The sequence below is a fragment of the Pezoporus wallicus genome, unplaced genomic scaffold (assembly GCF_028554395.1).
Source record: "Pezoporus wallicus isolate ANWC-B61680 ecotype Strahan unplaced genomic scaffold, APGP_CSIRO_Pwel_v1 contig_13954, whole genome shotgun sequence".
Taxonomy (NCBI): domain Eukaryota; kingdom Metazoa; phylum Chordata; class Aves; order Psittaciformes; family Psittacidae; genus Pezoporus; species Pezoporus wallicus.
The window spans coordinates 483,328-507,619 of NW_026638000.1; the positions used below are offsets into that span (position 1 = coordinate 483,328).

Genomic DNA, 24,292 nt, shown 5'->3' on the forward strand with positions numbered 1-24,292 from the left:
GTGGACACCACAACTGAATTGTACCATAAATGGTTCAAAGTGTGCACGCAGCAGATCTGTGTGAGACTGTTCCCTGCTCACCGCCATCTGCCTCTCGCTGTGGACGTAGCAGTCCAGCCACTTGTTCCTGGGGCTTTCCACAGTTATCCAACAGCTCCTGCCTGCAGGAACAGCGGCTCCGGCGCCTGCCAGGACATTTCGGATGTGCTCCAGAACCTGAACTTTAGCACCAAGTAAAGCTCTCAACAGAACCACAGGAAAGACAAAATAAAAAGCCCTGGGGCTTACCCGAGGACAGAAGTGGAGCCAAGCGGCTCATTACTGCATTACCTCGTACCGGGGCCAGGCCGGATGCTGGAGCAGCATTCCCGTGGCTCCTTCCCCAGCTGGCCAGGGCACAAAGCAGTAAAATCCATCAAATCTGCTTCCATTTGCGAGAGGTCAGAGCGAGCCCGTTTTCCGCAGCTTTCTGCCCTGCTCTGCAGCCTCACAGTTCATCCAACCCATTTTAAAGGCTGCTGCTGCTTCAGAAGCTGTCCTGCTGCTGGGGCAGCCCCGGTGCATTGGGCACTGTCTGGCACAGGGCTGTGGCTGTGCCGCCCTGCGGTGCCCATCCCCTAGAATCACAGCATCAACCAGGCTGGAAAAGCCCTCCAAGCTCCTCTAGTCCAACCCTTACCCCAGCACTGCCCAGGCCACCCCCAACCCATGGCACTGGGGCCTTGTCTCCACGCTGTGTGAACACTTGCAGGTTCGGTGCCTGCAGCCCTGCCCTGGGCAGCCTGTTCCAATGCCTGAGCACCCTCTGGGGCAGGAATTGTTCCTCAGCTCCATCTAAACCTGCCCTGGTGCAGCTTGAGGCCGTTTCCTCTTGTCCCATCCCTTGTTCCTTGGGAGCAGAGCCCAGCCCCTCCTGGCTCCATCCTCCTGTCAGGCAGTTGTAGGGAGCCATCAGGTCCCCCCTGAGCCTTCTCTTCTCCAGACTGAACCCCCCAGGTCCCTCAGCCCTTCCCCATCAGACTCACAGATCCAGGATGATGCTCACAGGAAAGTCACACCATATTTAATAGAGAATAACACCATTTCCTCAGCAGGAGGTTTTCCTGCATAGCACTGGGTAGCTGAGCACAAAAAGGTGACTCCCATTCCTGCTTTTCTCCAGCAGTATCATCTCTGCTGCTTTTAATGGGCTTTGAGACCAATTTCTCCAAGAACCCTAAGCTTCCTTTGCTCTGCTGGCCAGGCTGGATGCTAATTCCAACCACCAAATGCAGCTGTATAAATTACATATTATTTAGTGACGCGTAAGAATTGTTAATGGCGAGGGGTGGCTGAGGAAAAACTACACCTGAAAGCCTGCCAACTGGGAATGTCACAGGACACTCCCAGCACAAATCCGGAGGCCTGGAATGAATCCCAGCACCCTGGCTATGGCTGAGGGTGGGTGGCAGCGGGCTCAGGCCGAGTGCTGGGTGCAGGGTCCATCCATTCCATGGGGCAAATGCAGCAGCACCAGGGACTCTGCAGGGACTCCCAGGCTCCGTCCCTCCCACAGTCCCTGAGCACCGGGAGCACTCCTGGCTGGAGGCACAAGGAACGTGTCCCTGTTTATCTTAGGGAGGTTCATGACTCTCACCCTGACCTGCAGCAGTTACAGCGCCCGGTAACATGTCGGGGTGTCACCAAGTGCAAGGGCTCGGTGCCCACGTGGCTGCATGAGCTCAGCCTGTTTGATTTAGGGGCAGGCAGGGCAGGGCAGGGCTGGCCGGGAGGTTCTTGAATTCCCAACCCTCCCTTTTATTGACCAAAGCTTCCCAAAGGATCGCAGAGCTGGAACTTCCCACGTGTCCCTGGGTGTCCCTCACCATGGCACCGGGCAGCAGCAGCACAGTGCTAACGTAACCCAAGAAGCCGAAGAGCAGAGGGGCTGTGAGGTGCCCATTCAAACACCACCCCCTAAATTACTGTCTTTAAAGCGAGTGTCTCCATTGAGGTGACAAGGCTGTGCTAAGGAACCCTTCCTTACAGGGTCTTACAATGCGCTTCCCTCCACAGCTCCTGCCTGGCTCGGAGCGAGCCCCGCGCAGTTCACTGGCTCCTGGGAAGGCATTTCCTAGGGAATGGGAAGCCAAACCTCTGTCCCAGCACTGCAATCAGCCCTGAGCTGCTGGAGCCACTGGGCCAGCCATGGCTGAGCATCACCAGGGGACAGGCCACGGGAGGCAGTGATGATAGCTGGGGATGCTGCAGAGGCCGTGCAAAGTGAGCAGCTGTGTTTGCGTGGGGTGGGAGCACTCACTAACACAATTCTGCACTTTAACATCTGCTTCAAGCTCAGAAATGCTCTGACCCTGTAGCCTTGCCCCGTTTTCTCCTCTAGGAGAATGCTCTTCTCCTCTGGGACATGACATCCCACACTCAATGGATTAGAAGGAAAGCAGCAGCCACACCATGGACCAGAAGAGCACATTTGCTTTGGTTTCACCTCAGCCTCCCTTCCCAAAAGGAGTTTTGAAGCATCACAGGGATTTTTGGACATAACAAGCTATAATTTCCTATGTGCAGGTTGGGAATCTTTATAGCTGCTCAGGGAATAGGCTGCACTGCGGACAGATAGGAGAGCAAATCCATGCTTTTTTGGTAACAAAACCAATGACTTCACTGGAGCTGCAGCACACCATCGCTTCCTCTGCTGGGAAAGCACTGCTCAGGCTCCAGCTGCTTCCTGAGTAAGCAAAAATAAGCGTGTCCAGCACAGGAGCAGGCTCAGGACATGGGGAGGATGTTTCTTCCGTGTGGGTGCAGAGCCTGCTCTGGAATGCATTCAGCAGCACAGCAGCTCCCAGACAGTAAATACCCGGAGCTGAGTGACCGGGAATAACCAAGTTGGGGTTTCTCCTTCTTCTCTCTTCACTCACACCCAAAAGTAGGATCCCAGCTGTTCCCGCTGCTCTTTAACCTATGCTTTCACCGGGGATCAGCTGAATTTTCCAAGTGAGCCTGAGATCTGAGCTGCCTGAGCAAGAGATGACAATGAACCCCAGCTCCTCCCATCCTGTCCTGCTCCCATCCCCTGCTCATCATTTGAGCAAAGCCCCTGTGTCCAACCTGGCCTTGAACACTGCCAGGGATGGGGCAGCCACAGCTTCTCTGGGCACCCTGTGCCAGCACCTCAGCACCCTCACAGGGAAGAGCTTCTGCCCAAGAGCTCATCTGCATCCACCCTCTGGCAGGTTAAAGCCATTAATAACTGGCTGGAGTCCGATAACCACAGATGCCACAGATGCTATAAATGGACACAACATGATCCAGCCAAAGCTTCTCTTTTCATTCTAGCCACCCTATTTGTTTAAATCTTCCACATAAGTGAACTCCAGAGGGATGCGATATGCTGTGAGAAGAACGTTTCTTCTCTCGGTTCTACATGTACCGACCTTCCCATTTGTACTTGGCCTCTTGAAAAACACAGCTGTTAATTACCATTATTATCACTGGCTCATAGACAAAGTCCTCTGATTTAAGCATTGAATTTAACTGAGGCAGAGTAACTCAAAACCTTGGAAAACTACATGGAGGGTCTGCAGTGTGACTCGTAGTGACTTACACGAAAAATCTACCTAAAACCACGTTATATTCTCTTAGCTTCTTTTGATCTTTCAATCCAGTTCGTTTGTCCTCAGAATCAGCACCCCGCAAAGACCACACAGTTTATTCTCTGTGTCCTAATGAAGAGTCTGTGAATAAAAATAGTTATCAAGACCTCCATCCAGGTGGAGAATTCTGTTCACGTTGTGTCTGCAGTGAAAGGTGAAGTACCACACAAGTGCACATACACCAGAAAGTCACCTCTGCAACGGTTAATCCTGTTCAGTGGTGGATTTACGCGCAAGGGAACTACAGGGGTGCTGTTGGTGTTATTGACCAGCGCCGGCCCCAAGGACACAAAGCACATTTTTTGCCTATATTGTATTTGCAGCGCAGTAACAAAACCTGCCCTTGGGGTCTATCGTCAGTGAATGTTTGGCAGCACAAGTACTTTAGGTATCAAGGCCAGGTTGGACACAGGGGCTTGGAGCAAGCTGCTCTAGTGGGAGGTGTCCCTGCCTGCGGCAGGGGCTAGAACTCGAGGAGCTTCAAGGTCCCTTCCAGGGCCCAGGGTGGATTTGAGCGTGGGTCTGACGCTGGAATCACGAGGCTGGTGGTGGTGGTGCGGTCTGAGCCGCGGCTCAAGCCCGAGTGCAGCGGTGCCCAGGTGAGGACCTGAGATCTCCCCAGAGGGAGCCAGGAGGAGATGGCTGGGCTGGAGCCTGGAGCTCCCCTCTGCCGGGACCCTGGCACTCACCCCTCCGCTGTTCATGGGCTCCCCTTCCATGTGAGCTGCATTCAGAGCTCAGCACACAGGGGCTCCCCGCGGAGCGCGTCCCAACACACGAGTCCCGAAGGGAGCCTGGGGCGGTCACGCACGCTGCAGCGTATGGGACCTGGTGCCTTTCCCATCTGCTTCCACCATTTACCAGTACAGAAAACTCGCCATAAGGAAAGCAAGCACTGCAGCTCACATTGCCTGCGCTGCTGAGCGCGAGGGCTCCTCTGCCTTTTAGTGATAGAAAATCCCTTCTTTTGATGTCCTTTGAAAGTACGTGCTTTGAACTGCCGAGTTTTCCCAAACAGCGCTGCTGGGATCACACTCCCACCAGCTGAGAAACAGGAGCTTTAGTTTCAGGCTGCAAGGGAAGCTTTCACTGCAAATCGATGAGCTTTAAGCAAGACATACCTGAAAACTATCTGGTAAAGATCAAGGTCTGCAGTCCCCTGAGGCTCCCCCCAAGCTTTCAGTGCTATCGTACACTTCAGATCTGCAGCATTTAGAAATAGCTGTTGCTGCCACTGAAAATACAAACCACAGCATTTGGGCATCATATCCACACAGCTAAATATAACACCTGATGGAAAACAGCAACAAGGAAGGTGGTTATGGTGTGGGATAAAACCAGGAGACAAATAAACCCTGCCTGTGAATACACGAACAAGTAAACAGAAGGTGGCCCCTCTCCTTTCCCAGCTCTCCCAGGCTGATTCAGAACAGGTATTTCTGTGTGTGGCTGCGGAGCCTGCAGGGAAAACAAAGCCGCTCCCAAGCCAGTGCCTCTGCAGCGGGGACTGAGCCAGGCCCTGTGCCTGCCGTGCTGCCCCATCACTCGCTGCTGCTCCAGTCTCCATCGCTCGGCTCTGCTGATGGTGAAAGCAAACACATGGGACACGGGGCTCTGAGTGACCCCCAGGGCCATGCCTAAGAGCTCATCTCAGTCTCCCCTCGGGCAGGTTAAAGCCATTCCCCTTGGCCTGTCCCTACATCCCTTGTCCCAAGCCCCTCTCCAGCTTTCCTGCAGCCCCTTCAGGCACTGGAGCTGCTCTCAGGTCTCCCCTTCAGGAGCCTTCTCTTCTCCAGGCTGCCCCAGCCCAGCTCTCTCAGCCTGGCTCCAGAGCAGAGCTGCTCCAGCCCTTGCAGCAGCTCCGTGGCCCCCTCTGCCCTCGCTCCACCAGGAATGGTGACTTTGTCACCCCCCTCTTGCTGAGCACAGACCGAGCAGGGCTCCAATGCAGGAGCTGTTTCTCCTTGGGCTGTACTTTCAGAGCTGTCAAACCCTGCACAAAACCTTGCTCCTCCCAGCTGGTTTTAAGGCACCGCAGCACAATGGGTGCTAACAAAAGGCAAAGTGATCAAACAATGTGGCTATATATCCCTTCTGCTCAGCCTTCACCCCCTGTCACAATTACGGATGTGTTCTTGCACCGAGCTCCTGGGCACACGAAACCTCAACGTTAATGGAAAAAAACAAGCTGGGAAGAAAGAAAAACAACAGAAAGTAAAGAAACCCCGAACCCTGGAGATGCACCATCCAGAAGCCAAACAAGCACGTGCCCATTTCCATCCCGGTGTCAGCGCACTGCTCACACCCAAGCAGTGACAGCCCCAGGCCCCCAGACACAGCACACTGCAGCTCTGCTCGCTAGGAAAGGAAAAACCACCTCCCTTGCAGAGCGGATGATAAGCCACTGCTTGGCTTCGTTCACACTAAGTGTTTAGGTTGCTGATGTGTAGAATTGTCTTTGGTTTCCCCACGGTTCCTTTTCTTAAGCCCAAGAAATGTGCTTATCAGTGCTGACACAGAGGACACCCAATGCACCAATTGCCAGGCCTGCATCACCTACCAGATCCAGTCCAATGGAGATCAACCCTTACAGCGGTTCTAATCTTCATGGAATTCTCCTTTATTGACTCAAGGAACTAAAGAGAGTGGAATTCTCCCTTGGGCACATCCCGACAAAGGTTTCCAGATTTCCAGGCCAAGCCAAAGCAGAAGCACAGGCCTTAATAGACAGCATGTTCCTGCTGGAAGGAAGTATTCAATGCAGTTGAGTTATCAGAGAATCTCACATCAGCTCTGATTTTAAATGTTAGCCATAAATTACAACCATATTTTCAAGCACAGTTTCCTTTTCTATCTAGAGGTATCTCTACAGTGTATGAAGTCCATCACACCAGCTCACTCTGCTTACAAACACAGCACCAGTAAAGCACCTGCTCCTGGGAGATGCTGCTCTGTGTCTGATGGTTTCAAGGTGGGTGCTGCTGGCAGACCCCCTTGTTTCACAGTAACTGTGCTATAGAGGCAGCACAAGGGTTCTGCTGGGGCCAACTCCTGCTCTCGGCAAGCTGTTACTGAAGTCAGGAGTGTGTGTGGGGAAACATCTCTCCTGTCACCTCACACCATAAAACACCTGAGCTCCTCCAGCGAGCCAGGAACCCGGGCTGATGCGCGCCCAGGGGGTCTCTGCTGCACGCCCCGGGATGCATCTTCCCACCCAGAGAGGTGCAAGAACCCAGCGCCCCATTCCCATGGGCACCACTTGACCCCCACCAGCCACCCACCCTTCCCTTCCCCTCCTCACACTGCCTGTGCCAAAGCAAGATCAGCACCATGGCCAAAACTGAGAGCAGAGACAGTGCCCATAGGGCAGGTAACAGCCATCCCCACTGCTGGCTGAGTCCATCAGTGCAGCTCAGAGCAGCCCTTGGGAGCTCACAGAGCCAGATTACACCAAAGCAAGAGGATTTCCAGCCAAGGCACATCATGAGGATGTCCTGGCAGCAGCTTATGTGCCTTAATCTGCCTCACTTGTCAGCACAGCCCACCTCACCGCAGGCAGAGCAATCCTGAGGCGGGCAGGAGCTGGAAGGGAACATTTCCTCCCTCTTTAACTGTGACACCTTTGCATCAGCTGGCACCGCCTGTGGCCACCGAGTCCATCACAGTGCCCCTGCATCAGTACTCTGGCCATGCCAGCTAGAAATGCAGTACACAGACCAGAACCACAGCACTGCACTGTGTGCTGGGGAAAGGAGGGGACAAAAGGGGTGGCAGAAATAGCATTGTGCTCCAGGTAACAGAGTTTTCTGATTGGGACCTCCACAGTTTGGGGACTGAGGTAAAGCTTCAGCTGCCACAGACACAGTTTTGAACTGACACTACACATACATGTATATTGCCCATGAGTATATCCAGGTTACTGGAAAACCACCCTAAACCAGCCCACCCTCCCCATGCACCAGTGAATCACTGCGGATGACCGTGTCCGAGCCTGCCCCAGGGCAGCTCTGGCAGCCGGGAAGCAGGCAGCCTCCAGCCCGTTTCTCGCCGTGATTTACTGGAGGTGACGGCTCTTTTCAGGAGCCGTGACTTAACCCCTGTGATTTATGGCAGCTCCATCGTGCTCCGGTCACCCACGGATGGCGTCCGGCGGGGCTTGGCTGCTGGCCCTGCGCGAGAGCCGGCGGCACGAGATCCGCTCCGGGGTAGGGCTGCACGTGGAGAGCAGCAGCCTGCAGCATCACTTACACACTGACCAAGCAACAGCACCTATATTTAGTTCTCCCCCCGTGCCCTGAGCTGCCATGGGCTGACTGCGATCAACTGACCCCGACAGTGCTCGGGTTTGTCACATCCCATCTGCAGCCCTGCGGGAAGAGGGCTCCTCGTGCGGTTGCTCTGGTGCCACGCTAAAACCAGGGCTGCAACGAGAACCCCCTCAGCCCTCCTTGCGAGCAGCAGCTTCCATAGCAAACCGCGGCTGGTCCCTGCATCGCTGCACCAAGGGGGGGGGCTCCCTCTGCTCACCCCTCAGAACACGTCCTGGCAACGGCACTGCTGCTGCTGCTTGTTTCAACATCCCCCTGCGTTCTGCCCCAGCACCCAGGGCAGAGCCGTCCCGCAGAAACGTCTGCTTCAGAAAGAGACCTTCACGTTGCTCTCTGACGGGAGGGAGGGTGACTGACGGAGCTCTCAGAGCACAAAGGGCACTTCACAGCCTAGCTCCTGCTCAGGACTTCAAAGACAAAAGCACCCTGAATCACACCCGGAGCGCAGGCAGGAACGAAGCCTCCACACGAGCCTCTCCCATCGCCACTGTCTGTGGCACCTGCAGAGCCAGCGCTCTGCTCGCCACGGGAATCCTCATGGAAACAACCCCTCAGCGCGGGCAGGGCTGACCCAGAGGAGGGGGCACGCAGAGCTCGGCTAACGTGAGCAGCCCTGGCCCCAGGACACCCCTCCTGCACTGGAACACGGGCTCAGCTACTGCAGCCGGGCTGGCGAGGGGTGAGGCGGTTAGACTGACCCTGCAGAGACGAGGAGCTTCATCTGCCAGGTGTCCTGCTGGCACCGACACTGCCCAGACACCGCAGCAGCAGCTAAAAGGGTGTCCTGTTAAAACCTCTGGGCTGCAGCAGCTGGGATTGGTGCTCTGGGCCTGGCCCATTGATCCCCAGCACCCACAGGGTCCCCTCTGCATCGCCTGGGCTTGGTTTGCCCTTCAACAGGAAGGTGTGGAGCATCCAGCCATCTGCAAGGGATCCAGTTTGTTTGTTCAAACTGGAAAAGCAGAGAGCATCACCTGCCTCCTAAGCAAGGCAGCTCTTCACAGAGCCAGCCTGGCCCCTACACGTGGAGAGGATGAACACACATGGAAAGCTTCTGAAGGGCTCTTCTGAGAGGGCTGGGCCTAAGAACGTGATTTATTTCGAAAGGTCTTCAGTGTAATGCATTGATTTGCTGTTCTCCTTCAGTCCTGTCCTTATCGTGTAAGGAGCCTCGAACGGATTACAAATTGCTGCCCAATAAATACATTGAATCACAGAATCCCAGCCTCGTTTGGGTTGGAAGGGACCTCAAAGCTCCTCCAGCTCCAACCCCTGCCACGGGCAGGGACCCCTTCCACTAGAGCAGCTTGCTCCAAGCCCCTGTGTCCAACCTGCCCTTGAGCACTGCAAGGGATGGGGCAGTCACAGCTTCTCTGGGCACCCTGTGCCAGCACCTCAGCACCCTCACAGGGAAGAGCTTCTGCCTAAGAGCTCAGCTCAGTCTCCCCTCGGGCAGGTTAAAGCCATTCCCCTGTGTCCTGTCCCTACAGGCCCTTGTCCAAAGGCCCTCCCCTTCATGTGCTGGGATCTGCTCTTGGGATGCTCAGCACCCGCAGGGACACACCAGGCAAATGAGTGGAGGCAGAGAAGGGTGAAATCACCCAGGTACAGTGAGATCGGCTCCACGTGTCCCACCTCAAGCAGCCACGCCAGCCCCATCTGGGATGCTCTGGCCAAGACAACTGCAGGTAATGGTGATCAAGCTATTGCTGGTGTTTGCAACTGAGCTAGCAAGAGCTAAGAAATGCAATTAGAAAGCCAAAACAAAATGCCTGAAATCCAAATTTCTGGTAGTTAAACAATTCATGTATCTCTTTTAAGTAGCGGGTCTGAACTGCTGCAGGAACGGGCTCTCTGGGCCTGTCTGGCTTTCAAGTTGCTGCGAACTATCGACATCAGTGGCACTTTCTACTTCCTCAAGCATTTCTGCAGTGGTGCATTAGTGATTTGATTACCCAGTGCTGTACTTGGAGTCAATCGAGTGAGACGGAGGTGAGCTGCTGCCGCAGGCACTAACAGCATTCCTGCAAGGCTGCAGGAGCGCTCTCCCATCGCACAGGGCCAGGTCACGCACCGGGAGGTAACACGGAGCCTGGCAGCGCAGCGCTGCAGGCGTGAGCACAGCCAGCCCTGCCGGGGCTGCTCTGGTACGGGGAGCAGGGCCCGGCGCTGAGCCAGCACGGGCACCAGGGGCAGTGCTCCTTCAGCCGGGCAGCGGATGTGAGCCGCAGAGCTGCGGCTGGGCAGGAAGAGAACAAACCGGTCAGGAATGTGCTCCTTGGGTTGTTCCCGCTGCACGGCCCCACTTCGGTTTCTGCAGAGTCCACATCTTGGGTTACTGCAGGTCAACAGCCTTCCCCTTCCCTTTCCCTCTCCCTTTCCTTTTCCCTATCCCTTGCCCTGCCCTGCCCTGCCATTCCCCCCTTCCCTTCCTTTCCTTCCTCCCTTCCCTTCCTTTCCCATTCCCATGCACATGGGTGCATGACTTCACAGCCTCTACTTTGTCCCTGCTGGTCTCTTCCTCACTGGGCTCTCCATCCACCACCACCACGGCCTTCCCTTAACAGGCAGGTGCTGGTGGGGTCGGTGAGGTTCATCAGAGCTGTAGAAGGGGGACATGGTCTCATCCACTGCTCTGGGAGCACTTCCCACAGCACCCTCCAGGCCCAACTTCACTCAAGACCATCAGACACAGGAGTCGGGGAAGTGTTCAAGGCCAGGTTGGACACAGGGGCTTGGAGCAAGCTGCTCTAGTGGAAGGGGTCCCTGCCCGTGGCAGGGGTTGGAGCTGGAGGAGCTTTAAGGTCCCTTCAACCCAACCCAAGCTGGGATTCTGTGATTCCACAATTTCAGGGTGAAACAGGTCTGGACTCTTCTTCTGTACCAAAGTACCTCTAAAATGAATTATCATTGTACCCATAAATTCCCAAAGACTGGAAGTCCTGACTGCTGGCCACAACCACTCATTCCCTCCCGCAGAGAACCAGAGGTCCCATTTTGCAGTGCTGGATGCTGTGTACGGGCAGTGCTGGCAAACAGCAGCTCTGTTTGCTGACTTGTAGCAAAGGCAAAAACCCAAAGCCCTGCACAAAAAATGCTTTTCTCAACAGAACGCTTTTCCATGCTTCCCAGGGAGGTTCACAGTAAAGAGAACACTGGTGATGCCACCCATAAAAGAGCATCCATCACTGCTGTGCAAGCAACTGATCTACCTGCCTAATCGTAACTAAATCCCATCTGTAATTGGGCGGGGAAACACATTGATTACAACTAATAATTAATATCTGTGATGGGAGGAACGGTTTAACCTTGAATAAGGGTGAATTTTGAGGCAGGAAGCTGCCCCCGGTGAGAGCAGCGGCAGGTCCCCACCACAGACCCTTCCAAGGAGGCGGGGTTGGGGCCGGCAGAGCCAGCAGCAAAGCTGAGCGCACTGAGGAGCAGCGTGACTTCAGCCAAGCTTTAGCCTTCCCCTGCAGCCTGTACGAGCAGGGGACACCACCTCCATGTCAGCTGCTCTTGCTGCAGACACGGTGCTGCCGGTGCAGCATCTCCACAGCCCGAGCAGGAGCAGGACGGGTGTCCCCATGCAGGGACTGGGTGTCCCACGTCCCACCAGCCTCTGCACTGCACTGCACTGCACGGCCAAACCCGGCTCCCCTGGGAAGTCTGATCCTCCTCCTGCTCGCACAGCCCGATGCAGAGCCAGTGAGGGCTGCAGGCAGCAGCGCAGGGGAAGGTCTGAGCCAGGCCTGACAAAGAGCCATCCCCGAGGGGAGTCAGGATCTTCATCTCTGAATCACCAAATCACAGAATCAGCTGGGCTGGAAAAGCCCTCCAAGCTCACCCAGTCCAACCCTTACCCCAGCACTGCCCAGGACACCACTGCCCCACGGCACCGGGGCCTCGTCTCCACGCTGGGTGAGCGCTTGCAGGGACGGTGACTCCCGCCCCTCCACCTCAGCGCCTCAGTGCGCTCCCCATCGCCCCCAGCCATGGCACCCATGCCCCACACAGACCACACGGGAGGGCCGCATCTCACCCCATCCCAGCCACGGCCCCGAGCTCTGCCCCCCGGGGCAGGGGATGCCCAGGGGAGGGGCAGTCCCCAGCGCTGGTCCCATCAACACGGCGCTGCCACTGTGTCTGCAGCATCCCCCTGCTCTGAGGTGCTGAAGAGCTGCTGGCTCATGGCACCCAACCCGCAACCCCCCGCACATGCTGGTGCCGGGGGCCTGCTATGGGGGTACCCCAACCTGGAGGCACAGGCGGGATCAGAGGAGATCAAACTGGAGCTACAAATCCCATTCGCTGAGAGGTTTGCACACGGGGGCTGTGGAGTTTCCTTCCCACCAAGTATCCGTGTGTGAGGGTGAGGCTGTGTTAGCGCAGCTCCTACGGCCGGTTGTAAGCCACTCCAGGGACTGTGTTACATTGAACAGCCTTTCTCCCCTTCATTTAAAGGATGTTTCCAAGCAGGAGGCCCTGGACAGAAATGTGAACCAGATGTTTCCAAAGGCAATCCCTGCCCAGGCCCCGCTCCTGTTCCTTGAGCTGCACTTGTCACACCAAGAAACGTGCGTGCAGGACGGGGCTGGGGGTGCCCAGGGCAGGGAACCCACCGAGATCCAGGGCAAGCCCAGGGGCCCCTCATACACCGGTGAACACATGGATACAGGAGGAGCTGCCAGCTCACGTGTGTGTCAACAACATCTCACAGAGTCCCTCCCATGAACCCACCGAGCAACTACAGTCAGAAACCAGCCAAGAGACAAGAACCAACGTGATGATCACCTGGTTTTCATGTGGAGAAAGATGGAGAATGGGAACGCAACACTTAAATACCGAAATGGGAAGAAACCAGGCCAGTAAAGTGATCCTCAAACGGGTTCGGTGTCATGAACTCCACATCACAAGGTGAGGAGCTGGCACAGGGTGCCCAGAGAAGCTGGGGCTGCCCCATCCCTGGCAGTGCTCAAGGCCAGGCTGGACACAGGGGCTTGGAGCAAGCTGCTCTAGTGGAAGGGGTCCCTGCCCGTGGCAGGGGTTGGAGCTGGGGGAGCTTTGAGGTCCCTTCCAACACAAACCAGGCTGGGATTCTGTGATTAACATTGCCATATAAACACCATTTTCCTCAAAACCCTCTCACCAGGGCGTCACCCTCACTACATATCCCATCTAATCCAATGCACACTTACACTGAGGGATTCCTGGATCTAAAAGCACCGTCAGGTAACTGATGTTCACCCATGGATCTGTCTTGAGGAAGCAGCACGGGCTCCTCACTTGGTCTTTCTGCTGTAAAACTGGCTCAGGGGAGCGGCACACACGGACACAGGCGGCTCTGCCCCTCCCTGCTGGGACAGACCCAAATCCCATCATTTTCCACTCAACAGGAGCACTTTGGGAGCCCACTTTGCATCAGCAGCCACTGAGGAGCTCCAGGATTAGCTGCTGAAGCTGCCTGGCCCCAGCCAGGCCTCCACGCTCTGGGAAAACTCTGGGTTCCTCCAGCAGCAGAGCTTCAGTTGGGGACAGCACCAATAAATGTGGTTTGAGAGGCTACAGCAACATGAGGATCCTTAGTTAAAGCTCCCTGATACAGGTACTGGTGCCTGTGATACCCAAGCACCAACTGCATCACTGATCACTTGCACATGCTCGTGTCCAGGACTTTCTGCAGTAAATCCATGGGAAAGGGTTCAACATAGCTGGAGCACACAGTGCCTTGCTCCGACCAGCAAAGCCTGATTTCCAGCCACGCATTAGCTCACACCCATGAGCAAATTCAAACCGTGCAGAACCATTCCAGGTTTCTGCAGACAACCTTGTTGAGCACAAGGACGGGGCAGAGGAAAGCCATCAACAGAATCAATGCCAAAAGCACCCCCATCCGCACCCCAGCAGCCAGACATCAAACAAGACCAGTTTGGGTCCATCAGCAACAGCTCGGCCCCATCCCAGCCATCACCCATGGCAGGGGCCATGCACACTGCATCCTTTGGGATGCTGGCCAAGGCTGCTGCCATTCCCCGCTGCAGCTCCTGCACTGTCAGTCTGAGCCCTCCACCTGGCTCCACCAAAGCTCCATCTCCACCAGTGCCACAGTGTCCCACGCTGAGTGCCGCAATTCCATGCTAGCTCAGCAGAGCACCCTTCCCCTTGGCTCAGCTCAGGGACCCTGCCTGGGCACTGCTACACAGCACGGCTGGGCAACCTCTGTCTACCTGGTGCTTCCTGCAGGGCACTGGGTGCAGGGACACCTACTGCAGGCACCGGCCCGGATGTCATCCAAAGGGATGGGTGCACACCATGGTACTGAGAACGGGCAGGGCAGTGCTCAAGGGGCATTGGATGAAGACAGCGGGGAGCAGAGGGGCTGGGGGGGCTGAAAACCTGTTCAAGGCACATGAGACATGAGGCCAAGGGGGAGGAACGTGCATCAAGCACACATTTCATCTACAGACTCACTGCATTAGCAAAATGCCCCATTACGAAAGTACCAAGGGGGTCAGTCCTGCTTTGGGTAACATCAGAATGAAATAACAAACACCCTGGGCTCCTGCAGGGCTTCACTGCGGGACCCAGCTCTGCGGGCTGAAGGAACATTATCTAGGTGTTCCTGCTCCGGCAGGGGGATTGGACTAGATGATCTTTTGAGGTCCCTTCCAATCTCTAGCATACTCTGTGTGTGCGTGTGTGTGTGTGAACCAGGAGGAAACCCCCACAGTGCGGAGCAGCGGAGGCTGTAATGAACCTGGAGTGCAACGGGAATGGAGATGGGCTGGGGCAGGCCCCACCGCCCAGAGCCAAGCACATGGGCTGGAGCGGAGGGAGAAAATCCTTCACAATCAGTCAGAAAGAGCAATGTCTCAGCACACATCCAGCACAGCCCCTGCTGCAGAGAACACCTGCTCTTCCCCAGCATCGCCAGGTAGGTTTTTCTCTGGCAGCATGAAAGCCTGCAGAAAGCCATTCAAACTTCCCCTTATAGAAACGGGCATCTAGAAACTTCTACATCAGCTCTGTAAAACCAGGTCAGAAGTGAAGCATTGCCCCGCTCTTGGCTTGAGCTCTGGAATCTGCTGAGGAATTATTCTCATCCATCTGAATAACGGCTGAGGCAAAAAGAAAGCAATTTGCTGGAGATCTTGGCTTTAAGCCTTGCCAAAATTGAGGAATCACCTTTTCATGGAGCTGAAGGGAGCCGCTGCTTCAGCTCCCGCACACAGACCCACAGCTGTGCCTCCTGTTGGGATGCTGTGCACGGCTGGTGCTTAACCCACCATGAGCCGCTGGTTCAGAGCAGGACCCACGCTCATGCCTCCTAAGCACCGTTTCTGCTGTTCTTCATAGAAGCACAAAACCCCAGCCTGGTTGGGGTTGGAAGGGACCTCAAAGCTCCTCCAGCTCCAACCCCTGCCACGGGCAGGGACCCCTTCCACTAAAGCAGCTTGCTCCAAGCCCCTGTGTCCAACCTGGCCTTGAACACTGCCAGGGATGGGGCAGCCACAGCTTCTCTGGGCACCCTGTGCCAGCGCCTCAGCACCCTCACAGGGAAGAGCTTCTGCCTAAGAGCTCATCTCAGTCTCCCCTCGGGCAGCTGAAGCTCTGCAGTGGTTCTCAGTGAAGCAGCAGAACCTGGGGGCTCACGGGCTGCGTGAATCCCACTCTGGTGCTGCACTGCCACAGCTGCTGTTAACAGACACGCGTGTGCCAGGCCACAGGGCACAGGGGTGAGGCAGAACAGGGGGCCCAGCACAGCCACCTCCATTCCTCTTTGGTCTGTGCCCAGCACTGGCAGCAAACCAGTTCTGACCTTCCCCTGCAGACACAGGCACTGCCCAGGGGCATCGCTCACATTTTTCCCTTACCTCTGCACTGGCACGGAGCCCCAGGCAGTGCAAGCCCATTGTTTGCTTTCTCCAGGGCTCAGCTATGCCAGGAATGTCACACATCCGGGGGTAAGGACAGCTGGCAGAGCACATTTATGTGCCCGGGGCTGGGGGGGGGTGTGGGGTGTGTTACACTGCACAGCCAAGCTACCATGCAAGACAAAGCTCTTGGGCATCCCCTCTTAAACAGCTCCATCCTAGGACCACATCCAGCCTCAGAGGACAGATGCTGGGCTGGAGCTCACCTTCTCCATCCATTTCATGTCATAGAATGGCTTGGGTTGGAAGGGCCTCAAAGATCATCCAGGCACTGGAGCTGCTCTCAGGTCTCCCCTTCAGGAGCCTTCTCTTCTCCAGGCTGCCCCAGCCCAGCTCTCTCAGCCTGGCTCCAGAGCAGAGCTGCTCCAGCCCTCGCAGCATCTCCGTGGCCTCCTCTGGCCTCGCTCCAACAGCTCCATGTCCCTCTTGTGCTGCTGCCCCAGAGCTGGGCCAGGGCTGCAGGGGGGTCTCACAGAGCACAGCAGAGGGGCAGGTCAGCAGCTGTGGGTGTGAGGTATCACAGCTCCCTCTTGCACCAGCACTGACCTCAGGGGTGCTACTGCCTGTTGAAGGGACTGCAGTGACACCCATGAGCCTTCTCAGGAGACCACAGGACTCACCTGTAGCTCCTGGCACCTCCTTCAACCATGAGCAGCCCTTCCACAGCCAGGCAGGATCCTTCCCTAGAGCCGGGAGCAGACAAGTGCTTTTCCTGAGCACAGGGCTCAGTTATTCCCTCTTTGCCTTTGAATTTTGTTTCTGAAATGGACAGAGGGCTGCTCATAGCCCCTCACACAGGTGACTGCTGCAAGGCTACAGCCAGAGAGCTTGGCAATGCTTTTGGGCAGGGGTTGTGTACAATAAAGAACTGTGTGAGCAGAAACCCCATAAACCTCCGTGGCCACCAGGTAACCCTGGGCCTGGCTCAAGAAGATGCTAGAAACAAGCCCCAAAGGAACTCCTGAAGACAGACGGGCCGGGCTGAGAAAGGCCGAGCTGTTTGCTGCGGGAGCACTCAGTGCGCAGAGCAGCCTGGCCTGCGGAGCTGGGGATGGGCAGCGCCATGCCCAGGTAAACAACGGCTGCACAGAGCCCTTACACAAGGTGCAGAGCACATTCCTGCCCGCACACTGCCGCCTTTTACACTTGGGTTTGGAGAACAGGAAGCTTATTGATTTGTTTGCAGAGGTGGCCAAAGCCGGACCTGGGAGACTGAGGTCCTGCTTCAGCCCTGCGCTGCAGCCTGCGGGCCTTACACCGCAGCCAACTGGGTACCAACTGAGGGAAACAGCTCTGACTCGCTGCGTGCCCGTACTGAGACTCAGCAGAAGGGGTTTGGTGCTGGACTCTTGTTAAACTCTGCTGTTGTTAAACAGAAAAGGGAAGCTCTGACCTCTGCTGCTGACACGCAAAAGACCACAACATGAACCAGTATGAACCAGGAAAACACGAGCTTGGATGTCCGCCCGCCTGCTCGCCCTTTAACTGGACAAGAGCTCAGCACAGTGTTTGCTGTAGCAGAGGAAGAACAATCAGGAACCTGCACAATGACCCTGGCAGCTCGAAGGCAACATCTGACACGCAGGCAAGCTGTCACCCAGCAGGGACAACTCGGAGCTGCTTTCTCCAGCATCAGAAAGAGCAGATTACCACACACTAATGCTTTTAGACCGAGGGAACCGAAGGCAAAACTAACGCAAACCCCCCAGATGAGCTGAGACAGTTTCAAAAGCTTGTCCAAGCCCCAGAAATTAACTGACAAGAGTTTCAAAAGCCTGTCCATAGCTCACTTCAGTCTGTCAGCCACTCCTGCTCTAAAGCTGCTACCAAACCTGCAGGCTGCTTTCTGGTTTATAAAGCCTGCTAACCATCTCCAGTCATGTGTAAGGATGAAAATCCTTCCTATCCAACACCACGTGCTCAAGGGGCCTGGTGTGAACACAAGTGAGTTCAGAACATCAATTCACTCTCCAACTGGAGCCACGAGAGCGAGCTGAGGCTCCAGCCTGTGGTTCCAGGTGACTGAAAGCACACGCTGGGACACATCATCCAAGGTACCTGGTGACAGCTGGATTCACCTACCTGACAATACCCGTTCCCTCAGCTCTGCAGTGAACGACACGAAGCAGCTTTAACACACGCAATGACAGCCACATAGTTCCGTGTTGCACATCTTCCAAGGTTTAATAGACACAAAAGTGAGTCCATGGTACTTAAGACACTACAATGATTTCATTCTATTGCATGTCCTGCTCCAATTACACTTCTTGGAGTACAGTATTGAGGAAAAGTTTGGTAGCTTTAAAATGAACGAGTGTGTGAAATCTGTAAGTAAAATAAGCAGCAGCAGCAATAATCGGGGGGGTTTATCAAGAATAGCTAACTTTGACGTAATAAATACATTCCGGGTTGTGGGTTTTGCTGTTCTCCCAGTTCACTGCTGTGTGACTGGTCAAATCCTCATGCTAGGGTGAGACATCCTCCAGACCTTCCCGCCAGCCTCGCACCAGAAGAGCCTCCTGCCGGAGCCCGTCCCCGGTGCAAAGCAGCGTGTGACAGGGAATGCGCCGCGTCCTCCTGCTGCGCGCGGACCCTCCGGCCTCTCCCGGCTCCCTGCAGACTGGTGGCCCTCTGGAGAACAGCTGGGCTCTGTCTTCTGACACCTTGAAGAAAGCGAGAGGGAGAGGTTAGGGAGCGCAGGGCCGGCAGCCGCGGCCGGGCTCGTGCCTGGCTGGCCTCCGCACACAGGCAGGAATGCTCCGGCTCCCGGCTGGCAGCACCAGCGGCACCCACAGCTTCAGGACAAGCTTTGCCAAGGGAACAAACCCGGAGCGAGAGCGGGAATTTTCTCCAAGACAGCCACGATATGCAGCTCAGCGACGATAAGGAATCCTGGGCCTCTGCCTTGAAGACCAAGCGCTGCTCGGGGTGGGTTACCGCAGGTTAATCTGCCACGCGGCCCTGCACAACACACCACGTGAAGAACATCTGCCTCTGCTTTTCTAAGGCTACCTACGAAATAGGATTATTCTCCCCTTGAGAACAAACTGCACAGAAGCTGTTCCAAGTACCTGCGGTGGCTGAAGACATCTATTGCTGCTGCGGTGCCTGGATCAAGGGAGGCTTTAGAACAGTGTTCAGCGCCTAAAGGAGCCACAAGAAACCTGGAGAAGGGCTTTGGACAAGGGCCTGTAGGGACAGGCCAAGGGCAATGGCTTTAACCTGCCCGAGGGGAGACTGAGATGAGCTCTTAGGCTGAGTTCTTAGGCAAAGAACTTCTTGCTAATTTCTCATCTAAAACAGTTTGAGCTAGTTCAAAAGCCTGACCAGCCCTAACCCACCTCCCTGCCAAACCAGCCACAGGACACTCAGGCTCAAACCCATGTTCCTGACAAACAGGATTACTGCTATGAAGCAAAAGATCAAAGACCTTTAAAAAACCCCCACTTACAAATACAGAGCACAATAAAAGCCAAGAACACAACAGCAAACACAGGAAGATGATCACATTCCCAGCGCTGCTGAAACTGCAGCAGCAGCTCTGCTGTGGGCATGGAACCAAAGCAACACTGATCTGCCCAGACTCAGCATCCAGAAGGATCTGCAGTATCACCATACAGCTGAGACCTAAAGAGCTGATGCACTGCACCACAAATGCCCTAACTCCTACATTCCAGAGGAGGACTGCAACCAGGTTTCATGCACTTGAACCATCCTGCTCCTAGGAATCTGGGATAACTCCCAACAAGGCTCTGTCACCTGTAGTGGATGGAGTATAAATTTATACCTGATCTTGCAGAAGAATCTATTCACTTGCCTTCCAATGGACGTTGAGGTTTTCAAGAGCACACAACAGACTCACAGCTTATTACCTGGCACCTACCTAAACCTCAGTGAGGTCCATGGGCAGAATGGCTCTCCCGTGGTTTTTGCAGAAAGCTGACCCTTTAGAGCCAGGTTACAGCTTGGGAATGTTTGGTCTAACCAGGAAAAGGTGCATTTCCCTGCTGAGGAGCAGCAAGCCCTCAGGCAGGTTTTATTCTCCGGGATTGTCACACTTGGAGGAAGGAAGCAGCACAAGAGCAGGATGCCAAACCACCCCCCAGTGAAGGCTTCTGCCTGCGCCAGGGCAGATGCTGTCCTTCCTGGGCAGAGGGATGGGATGGGGATCTGGGACAGGAATGCGGCTGAACCATGGCTGCCCACTGAGATGACCTGGGGACAAAGATCAGGGATTCTCTTCCCTGGGAGCAGAAAGCTGGTGCTAATGGCAAAAACCCACACTGCTTTAGAACAACGGATGTGCCACATCCCGCAGTGTCAAACCTCCTGCCCTCCTCTGTGCCTGTGGATGCATGGGCGCGCGTCCTGGACACACAGAGCTCTGCAGCCCCAGAGGCCACCCCTGCAAGAGTTCAGGGTCTGTTCTAAACAACCAGGAGCAGAAGCAGGAGTTTCCAGCACGCACCCAGGAGAAGCAACACAGCACGGGCTGCTCCGGCACTCCCACCTCACTGCTGGAAAACCTGGGGGATTTGTTAAACAAACCTGCAAAAGCCGCTGCTCCCTGCTGGAGATAAAACACGACACTGCTGCAGTATCGATACATGTATGAGTAACCAACACACAGCAGGCCCACTGACTCAAGACAACGGCATGATCCAGCAGCCCATGTGCTGAGCTGGATGTCAGAAGGAAAGCCAAGGAAGCTCTGCTGAAGCCAAGTGCTTATTCATGATAGAACCCCAAAGTTTTGGATCAAATAAAGCCATTCACAAGTTCTGATTTAACAGCTGTGGCAGAGTGCAGAAAACTGATTTATCTGCTGAGATTACTGCTCCATCCCTGGCAGTGCTCAAGGCCAGGTTGGACACAGGGGCTTGGAGCAAGCTGCTCTAGTGGGAAGGGTCCCTGCCCGTGGCAGAGGTTGGAGCTGGAGGAGCTTTAAGGTCCCTTCCAACCCAAACCAGGCTGGAATGCCCAGCAATGATGATGGAGATGGGGCTTAATACCTTGACTTTCTGGAGTGCAGTCCCCACATCCCAAATCTCCAGCTCTCCAGTCAGTTTTGGGATGCTCTCTTGCTTCTCCTGGTGCCATCCGTACCCTGGATTGGGAGCAAGGTGGGATCCTGACACCTGTCCCTTGTCAGGGCTGTGTCTCTTCCCTGTGCTAGGGCTGCCGGGCTGGTCCTGGTGCCCATGGGCAGCAGGAGGCTCTTTGTGCTGCTGTCTCTATGGATGCAGCATGGAGCAAAGGTCCACGTGTGGCTCCTCCACCTGCATGAGTGAATGTGACTCCCCTGGCCTGAGCGGGGGGGTCACAAATGCTCCCCTGAGCCTTCCCACATGGGCTCCATCAGCTGCCTGCAGTACCTGTGTAACCTCTCTGGGGATCCTGTCTCTGAAAGGGAGGAGCTGGGCAGAGTTTTAATGAAGGCTTTTTTCCAACAAGTTGATTAATTTCTGCAGGAGTTACTGCTTTTAACTGCCAGGGCAGGTCCTGTTGAACCTGTGTGAGGTTCATGCTATTGTAGGATCAGACAGAATTGTGTTCTTTATAAAGCGTGTTTCCTGTGTGCTCTCTGCAGCACAAGGAGTGGACTGTCGCAGGATTACTGGCTTGACTTCCTCATGAATGATGACTTGCTCTGTGTTGACTCATGCCAAAACCCTGAGCCTTTTTCCATGCAGAAAGCAGAAACCCCTCGAACCCGATGCTGGATTTTCACAGAGAGGTGCTCAGGTGATGGAGTGGAACACAGGAGAGCGCAGCTGCAGCTTGGCTGAAGTCACCTATGCCCTGATGCCTGGGGGGCCAGAGGTGGTTCCAGCACACCATCAATGGGTCAGGGATGGGGTCCCGGCCCTCCTCCTGCAGGAGGGCACCACGGGAAGGAGGGATGGGTTTCCTCAGGCTGCTGCCTGTCAGAGCTCCTCGGGGTGCCCTGGCCCCATCCCTCCGCTGCAGGGCTTGCTCCCCCTGAGCCTGCGCTGGGGCTGCTTCACTGCCCTTCCCGAGGGGAGATGTCTGCAGGAAGAGTGATTGGCAGTGCTGTCAATGGCATATGAGCAGGAAATACCCCTCAAAGCAAGCTGCTTGGGTGGAGGAGATGAGGAGGCTTCATGGGGCTGTCACTTGCCAGCCTGCCAGGACACGCAGGGTAACCAGGGCTTGCTTGCTCACAGGGCTGTGGTAGCAGAGGGCTCCATGCCACGGCACTCCAGCTTCCCAGAGGAACCATGTGCAGGAGGTGGGTCCCTGACTCCAGCATGTGTCCTGGTCTTCACCTGGAGCTGGTCTGGGAGCGCTGGTGGTGGCGGTGCAGCCCTGGATCGCCGGCACAAGCAGGAACCCTCTCAGTGCTGTGCTCATGAAGGCAAAAGGCCCAGGCCTGGGGTGCAACCTGTGCCATGGAGGGGTGCTAAGTATGGCCTGTGCCTTGTCCTGAAGTATCCAGGCATGAGCCCCTGAGCAGGGCAGAGCTGGAGCGAGCAGGGTCCCCATGCACCAGCATGCTTGGGATGCTGTAATCCCAGACTGGTTTGTGTTGGAAGGGACCTTAAAGCTCCTCCAGCTCCAACCCCTGCCACAGGCAGGGACCCCTTCCACTAGAGCAGCTTGCTCCAAGCCCGTGTCCAACCTGGCCTTGAACACTGCCAGGGATGGGGCAGCCACAGCTTCTCTGGGCACCCTGTGCCAGCGCCTCAGCACCCTCACAGGGAAGAGCTTCTGCCTAAGAGCTCATCTCAGTCTCCCCTCGGGCAGGTTAAAGCCATTCCCCTTGGCCTGTCCCTACATCCCTTGTCCCAAGCCCCTCTCCAGCTTTCCTGCAGCCCCTTCAGGCACTGGAGCTGCTCTAAGGTCTCCCCTTAAGGAGCCTTCTCCAGGTTGCTTAACTGCAACAGAATTAGGACAAACTTTAGAGCCTGACCCACTGACAAGAGGACTCCTGCAGCAAGGGCTTCCCCAGCCCCTGCCCAAGGTCCCTCCCTGCCCAACTTCCATGCTCAGTGAGCACACGTGGCTTGTGGCTGCAGTTTAAGCACCTCCATCTGAGCTGAAACCCAAAACAAGTAAATAAATACAATCCCAGGAAAGCTGGGAATTCCATTTTGATATTCCTTTCTAAAGCTCTGAAGAAACAAGTTTCCAGGCTCTTTACCCAGAGCTCTCTCCTCCTCATGGAATCAGCCAGTGCTGCGGATGGGGCTGCTCTGCAGGGCCTGGCCCCCTGCACACTCCTCTGTACCCCAAGATCCAGCACAGCCCCTGCTCCTGCACGGATCCAACGGGCACCAAGCAGGGTGGTGGCACTATGGAGGGACAGGCACCCCCCTGCTGCCCACGGGCACCGCACAGCCCACGTTGCCTCCAGCTCCCCATGGGCTCGGACACCCTCTGCCCAGAGCACAGCCTCCAGGGGAGCTGCTAAGCCCTGTGGCTGATGCACATCTCCCTGGGCAGCTGCAGCTCACATAAACAGAGCCCATTCCTGGGCATCTGCACAGCCCCTGTGCAGTCAGAAATAGCAGTGGATGGCCCGTGGCACTGGGCCTGGAATGGGTCTGGGGCAGGGAGCGGAGGCACAGAGGGGCAGCAGATGGCAGAGGCAGGAGCAGCACCACAGCACAGACCCATGGGTCTCCAAACACAGCCACAGCAGTCACAAGGCAAAGGGACGAATGCTTTTGGGAAGAGGCAGAGCAGTGGGATGCCACCAGCGGCGCAGCTCAGACACCCAAGCACGCAGTGCAGGCTATTTCAGACTTGTTCTCCTGCTTTGCATTAGTACGCAGAGACGCTGACTCCCAGTGTTTGGAGGAAGACTGAGAAGCAGTAATTAAGTTGGGTGCTTGGTGTGAGTTGACTGAACCATCCAGAAACCAGGCCAAGAAACATCTCAAGCATCCATCTTCGGGCTGAAGCACCCCACGTGAGCAGGAAGGTGTTTTTACAACCTGAGCTACCACAGCAACCACTGTGTGAAGCCAGGCACCACTTGTGCCCCTGGTAGAGCAGAAGAGAAGAGGTAGGGGAAAAAGGAGAGGGATTTATGTTGCTTCATAAACTGCTGGCAAGCAGCACTGGCTACATGCACATACAGAGCCCTGAACAACTTTGGAGGTGAAGTCATAACCCGGCGTTCCAAATTTTACGTTAGAGCTTACTACATATAGCAAGTATGCAGTAGGCTTTGGTTTTACTGTACATAGTAGCTTTTGGTGATGAAAGGCTAAAGGAACCAAGGCTCTGTTAAGCTACAAGCAGCAAAATCAAAACCTTCCAATGGTTCTGTTACAGGTTACAGTTCCACAGCTCAGGGGTAGAATGGATAAAGAAAGGGAGGAGGAATAAAAGATCTTCCAGGCTGCAA

The 24,292-nt window shown here is 55.5% G+C and overlaps 1 protein-coding gene across 2 annotated transcripts in view; it reads right to left on the bottom strand.

Annotated features, from left to right (window-relative positions):
* Nucleotides 1-4,806: 4,806 nt before the first annotated feature.
* Nucleotides 4,807-24,292, bottom strand: part of PWWP2B (PWWP domain containing 2B) — a 31,913-nt gene continuing 12,427 nt past the window's right edge. The window contains exon 3 of one of the 2 annotated variants that reach the window (XM_057408646.1): nt 4,807-4,943. The gene's annotated coding sequence lies outside the window, so the exon portion shown is untranslated. Of the gene's footprint in view, nt 4,944-18,073; nt 18,579-24,292 lie in introns of those variants that run through there. The other variant, XM_057408645.1, reaches the window with a different exon arrangement.